The sequence below is a fragment of the Atractosteus spatula genome, chromosome 1 (assembly GCF_055471065.1).
Source record: "Atractosteus spatula isolate fAtrSpa1 chromosome 1, fAtrSpa1.hap1, whole genome shotgun sequence".
NCBI classification, from domain to species: Eukaryota; Metazoa; Chordata; class Actinopteri; order Semionotiformes; family Lepisosteidae; genus Atractosteus; species Atractosteus spatula.
Window position 1 is genome coordinate 12,148,441 of NC_142706.1, and position 6,291 is coordinate 12,154,731.

At 36.5% G+C, this 6,291-nt stretch overlaps 1 protein-coding gene across 4 annotated transcripts in view; it reads right to left on the reverse strand.

Annotated features, from left to right (window-relative positions):
- zcchc7 (zinc finger, CCHC domain containing 7) overlaps positions 1-312 on the reverse strand; it is a 118,235-nt gene extending 117,923 nt beyond the window's left edge. For 2 of the 4 annotated variants that reach the window (XM_088911127.1, XM_088911111.1), the window contains exon 1: positions 258-310. The gene's annotated coding sequence lies outside the window, so the exon portion shown is untranslated. Of the gene's footprint in view, positions 1-257 lie in introns of all 4 variants that reach the window. The other 2 variants (XM_088911124.1, XM_088911119.1) reach the window with 2 other exon arrangements.
- Positions 313-6,291: the final 5,979 nt, after the last annotated feature.

Consider the following 6,291-nt stretch of genomic DNA (forward strand, 5'->3'; position numbering starts at 1 on the left):
AAATCATGGCACAGAAGCAAAATATTTAGGTATTATTAATCAGTTCACACTGTATATCCTAAAATCTTAAAAGCTTGTGGCACCCACGTGTTCAACCACTCAGTGTAACTACCGGCAGACTATAAACAAATCACTCAACGCGTACTGTCCTCTAGGGCATTAAAAACATAAGCCACGCTAGTTTGACCATTTCAAATACAATATCCAGCTTGCTTTTCTGCACTGGATTTTGTATTTTTATGTCACTTTAAACTCACCCGTGTATTAGTTTTCAGCCACAACTTCAGACATTACAGTAAAAACACATTCGGCTGTCCGACCAATGTCAGCACGGAGTTTGGAGGAGCTGGCTGGACGATGATCACATTGCTCAGTCTTTCCCGGAGTTTGAACGCACGTTTCGGAAAGCAAAGGTACAGTAGCATTAATGTCACGGCGAACTGGAAACGAAGTCTTAGAATTCACAGCAAGGAGAGATACGTGCCATTAAATCGTGTGCTTTTAAGAAACACGCACACAGTGTGAGCTATGTTATACCACTTGATACCATGTGAAGTATTGTATTTTAATACCATAAATGTCTAACTGTAGTGTATGTGAGACAAGACAAGACCGTTATGTAGCGCAGACAGCGGTAGTAACTTCAAATTTGTATCTTCCATTTTTGTATAAAACATTGGGTTCTTGTTGTCCATTAACGTACTCAAATCCTGAACATTTAGATTTACATTTGTAAGTACGACATATAGTTTTTAAAATAACTGTTTTTCACTGGAATTCGTAACTTCTTAAGATTTGTATATCTCAGCGAAATGGGTGACACAACTGTCAACAAGATTAATTATAATATTGTATCATATAGCACAGTAGTGTCTAACTTAAGCTACTGTAAACCCGTGCCGAAGTTATATTTCCCATATAAATGCGAAACGTATTATAGGGGAAAATGAAATAACAGCGATTCGCGACTGTCGTTTGTTTACATCATTTCTAAATGTATTGTATGTAATAAAATTTACGTTCGTGCTGCTAAGTTTGTTTCTTGTGCTTCGTCCTCTGTATTACATTACATAGATAAAGCGGATAGCGAACGTTTCGCCGCCCTATACATTTTATAGGATAAACACAAACGATACGTTTATTTACATAAATTGTCGATGGTGTCATTTAAGCAAAGGTTTCGAATTTCACCTAAAAGTGGAAACGGAGTTGCTTCGTATTATTATTATTATTTACTTTGTTAACGGTCAAAATAAATATTTTCTTCTCACAAGCAAGTGTGTATATTTAACAGCAGCAAAAACAGTGAGAGAATGTTTTAGTTTAAATTCGCAGTTTTGGCATAATAAAGTTTGTTTTTTCTTTACAGAACATTTGGATAAATACTCCTGTTTATTGACTTGCCGCGTACTCTTTGGACTACATTCTGTCATCTTTAAGGATTGTTACCTGTTGTAAAATTGATTAAGATGGACGAGGCATTATTGACGCCAGGAATTTTTTAAGTCCTTTTGTCACCTATTTGCAGAAGCAGAGGTCAGTGAAAACTATCTAGTCAAGAGTTTTGAATTAAAAGGAATTTTAAACACTGTCAGTGCTTCATGGCTTCAGACAAGTCATGGTCAAATTCCTACCCTCATTGCCTTCCACTTACTAAAAATCATGCAGTAACAGGTGTAGCTGCTTCTTATACATGCTACAATTATTGTTCATAGTATCTTTATTTTAGACAGTAATGCCCCCATTTTACACCATTTGCATCCATATGCTTTGAGCTGAGCCTGTAGATTGATGTCCTGCTTCTTAGCAAATTACAGAAAATCACTGTTTGATTCACCGTCTGTTTCGGAATAATTTGCCATGCATGTCATACTGGCAATACCATAAAAAAACAGCAATTGTTTGCACCCAAAGGCAAGCTTTTCTACATTATGTCTTTGTGATTCGGGGCTGAGCTTCCATGGGAGTTTTTAGAACTAAATTAGGTAGAGATGGGAATCAGTCATGTCTATAGAAAAAAAAACAAAGATTTGAGACTTGATTTTGATTTATTGTTGGAGGTTTTTTCAGGGGATGCAGGCGAGAACTCTCATTGACTATTCCATAGGCTTGCAACTGTTCATCTGTTAAATACAGAGCCATTCGTCTTCTGCACCTTGTTTGAAAGTCTTTAGTCCTAAGCTTTGAGTTATGAATACCTGCCATGATGTTAAAATCAAGGATTTGTGTTGATAGAGCTTCATTATTCAGACTACGGCCTGGATTAAATCACAGTTCCAGCCCTCTTGCCAATATCTAATTCCACATGCATTCTTTGATGGGAGCTTTCTGTTTGCCAGAGGCTTTTACTGGTAACAGGGCCTTATTCCTTAACCACTGGACCACCTAGTCTCCACCCACAGAGAATAACCCAGACACTGATAAGACGCACAAGATGGTACTGCTGAGGCTTGTGCAACAGCAGAAGGAGACCATATTCATTACTGTGTCTATGCGCTTGATGTTGGCCACATCTCTGCACTGAACATTTGTGCAGCAAAACAAAATGAGTATTTTGCGTGAAATGTGAATGCCTTCTGTAAAAGCTATTCATTTTTATCAGCCTCTGTTGTTGCTACGAAATTTCAATTGAAATTAAAATTCAATTCTTGCATAAAACACTAACCAGCGCACCATGTTTTGCATTGGTGTTGGTGCTGCTGCTGAGTCTGTTCGTGGCGTTTTGCAAAGGTCAATAGCTCCATTATAAAATGATCAGAATAAATTGTACAGACTAATTAATGTTATGTTTTTAAAAATATATACAGTGTAGATTTTTATTTTTGCAGTCAGAAGTGTCCCATTGGCATTTATATTTTTTTGTTTTGAATTACCAGATTTATTTGTCTGTGTTTTATTCACAACAGAGGAGTGGCTAGCTATTTATACAACACAGCATCCTGCCCCCTCGTTTGAAAATTAGATTGATATGTTCAGAATAGATCTAGATATAACTTTTATTAGATTTCTTGGAAAACTGTGGCTGACCACCTATGCTCCAGCCTCTGTAGCAGAGTTAGTCAGTAAACAGTCTTCTCATCTATTCCAATAGAGTTTGACTCGAAATATTGTTTAATGAATTTGATTTGTTACAAATATATGTAACAGTTAATAACCTTTTTGGGCCACCAACATCACCAGTAGACCTTCTCTAGCATCTAGACGGGCTGGTCCCAGTTCTGGAGAACCACACTCCAGCAGAGTTTACAGGTTACTCTTGATCATCAATTAACATTAATTCATTTATAACAAATGTAAGCATTTGGCTGTTTTACCAATCAATGTGTTCCACTGAGAGTGAAGGGAGAAACTCTGGCCTTGCAATGATGAGAGTTAATGGGCTCTTTCCTAATGATGAAGTAGAAAACAGTCTCATACAGACACTGGTGTTCTGAAAGCTGACCTATAAAACTCCCCAGAATCATTACTGTTCACCCTGTGCTATTGCTAATGTTGTACACTATTCATACAATTGCAGAGCTGGAAAGTCACAATACAACAGGTATGTTTTTATCAGGCACTTTGAATCATCAACAAGATGTTAGAATAGTGTTATATTATCAAATTATTGAATTGAGTTAGAAAGACCAGAGCCTTCGGACTCAGAGCTCTGTAGTGTTCCAGGATTGGTATTGTGTACCACTGCTCTGGCCAGTTTGATGGACAGGTTCTGCATTGAACACAGGGTATAACAGATTAATGAACAAAAGGCTGAGGCCCATATAACATCATGTCTTAGTGTTCTCACCTCACAATAGTTGTATCCTACATTGTGAGTTACAGCAAAGATAACTGTGATTTATTCTGCATTCGCTACAAATATTAATAACAGAGGATCGTCTTCTCTATTGTGAAGAGAGATTTATTGGGATGATAAATGTTATATTTTGCTAAATAATTAGCAATATTCAGAGCTTTTATTCTGAATAAAACAACTAGAAAAGTCAAACAAGTACCCACCTTATTGATGATTTTCAGTTATTTTGTTTTCTCTCATGGTTTGTCTGTGTTCTTTAAGCATTGGATCATCTCCAGATGATGCCTCCTAAGTGCAATTAACACGGGACGTCTCAAGCATAGAGTACAATCTGAAGCCAAACTGTATCCTGTGCTCGTATTCCATAGACCTCCTGAAGCAGTGTTAACAGTTTTTCATATAAAATGCTGTTGGAAAGTATGTACAGTATATGCTTATTGTGTATGCCATTACTTGTGTCGTGCATCCATTTAAGATACAGTATGACTTTGTGAATCCACTCTTGACTCCATATCTAAATTGCAGTGGCATCCATTGTCAGACCTGCAACCTGATTTCTTTGACATAACCTTTGCTCGTTTCTTTTCAAACCTTACATTCTAAGTTGGTGGAGAACTTTACAGGTAGATACAGTACTCTAAAACTCTTAGCATAGTGCAATACTGTATAGTATAGTGCTGTATAGAATAGAATAGTATAGCCACTTGGCTCATGTCATTCCATTCTGTCTAGTTTGCCTACGCATCCAATCAAGAATGATTAAAGATCACTAACCTGTTGTGCAGCTTGGATGTGTTTGTGTCTCGCATGCTATTTTATATATATAGTCGCCCAAATAATAAAGTTATACAGCCAAGATTGGGACACTGCAACAAAATTAATGATTCTGCCATTCTGGAGCTGTTACAGTAGGTAGGTAAAGTTCTTATAATACCTGATGCATAATGTTTAACTTCTTGCATTATTTTGAATAAATTGGTGTAAGCAGAAATATATATATAATATATTAGAATGATCTTATTCATTAGCATAAATCGTTCAGTAAATGTGAAATGGATAAAATAGAATAAAAGGATGTACAAATAAGTCTAGACTGTCTGAGAGTGAACTAAATTATAAACATTCTTGGTCACTAAAGCAAAAAACAACCTTACTATTTAAACTTGAAGCAGAGGTATATAAATTCCTATGTACTACATAGATGTTTCTTTTCCAGCATCTCCACATCTTGTGATCATGAAGGAGGAAGTAAAGCTGATGACTCTGAATGTCTGCCTATTGTTTTTGTCTGTGACACGTAGCCTCTCAACATCTCAAACCTTTGTCAAAACTCCAATTGAAATTGGCATTTGTTTTCAGAAACCATTTCCTTAAATATGTAAACAGATAAGTAGTGTGCCGTGTGCTTCAAATCCAGATAGCTTTTGTATTTGTATCAGTGAAATCTGACATCTTGATTTCTGCATTTTAGCAGGTACACCAAGATATGCTTCATATTATCTCCCATTGTCTAAAATGTACTGACTTTAAAGTGAAAACCATCTGAAAAAGCTCAAAACGTATGATCACTTTGCTCATTAAGAAGAAACCTCTCACCGCCCGGTAGATATTCTGTCCAGATGCAGGAACTGACTGAAACTGTAGCCAGTTTATTAATTATTAGGTGTGTGGTCAACCTGACACCATCTACCATGTTTGGAGACCAGCACCAACGATTAACAACTAGATGGTTCAACGTAGTTACTTAATTAAGACGGTGGCACTTAAAACACCAGGCCTTCTAATCAATCCTGTGCTGACCTCTGATACAACCAAGTGTTTTTACGATGAATCCGCTGCTAAACCAACAACTAATCAATGTTGCTGTCCCAGGGGAATCAGTTGCAAGGGCTGCTATTTGACTGTCTATGTCTTGAAATTAAAGGGATTCCATGAAACAAAAATGTATTCTGAGTCTTTCGTCCTGGACCAGAAAGAGAATTTTTAGATAATTCTTTTTTATCTGTGTGTACAATGACAGATCTTTCTTGGACTCTCATTGTGTGTCTGGTCGATCTTGAAAAAAAAAAAACACTTCTGGGCCAAAAATCAATTTTGATTTGTTTGTTTTTTTCCTTACACACAGTTAGGTAACACAGGTTAGTTTCTCCCAGGGTAAAGAACCTATTCGTGACTTTAGTGCGCTCAATAAAACATTTGCTGTTACCTGAAAGCTTTATGTGAAGCTTCCCAAATGGAAAAATATTCTGGCCATGTGAAACTTTTTCCTACTGTTACCAGTGACATCCAAAAATGCTTTATAAAATCTACTATCTATAAGATTAGTTCACTTTTTAATGACACTGTAAACTTAACATTATGAGGATTTGTATACTGGAAACAATGATGTTAATCAAAAAACAACCTTAGATGGAGAAGTACTGTGCAGCCCTTTAATGTGAATGTATTTAATGCCTGCAGTTTTGAAATGAAAGGGTTTGCTTATCAATGATATC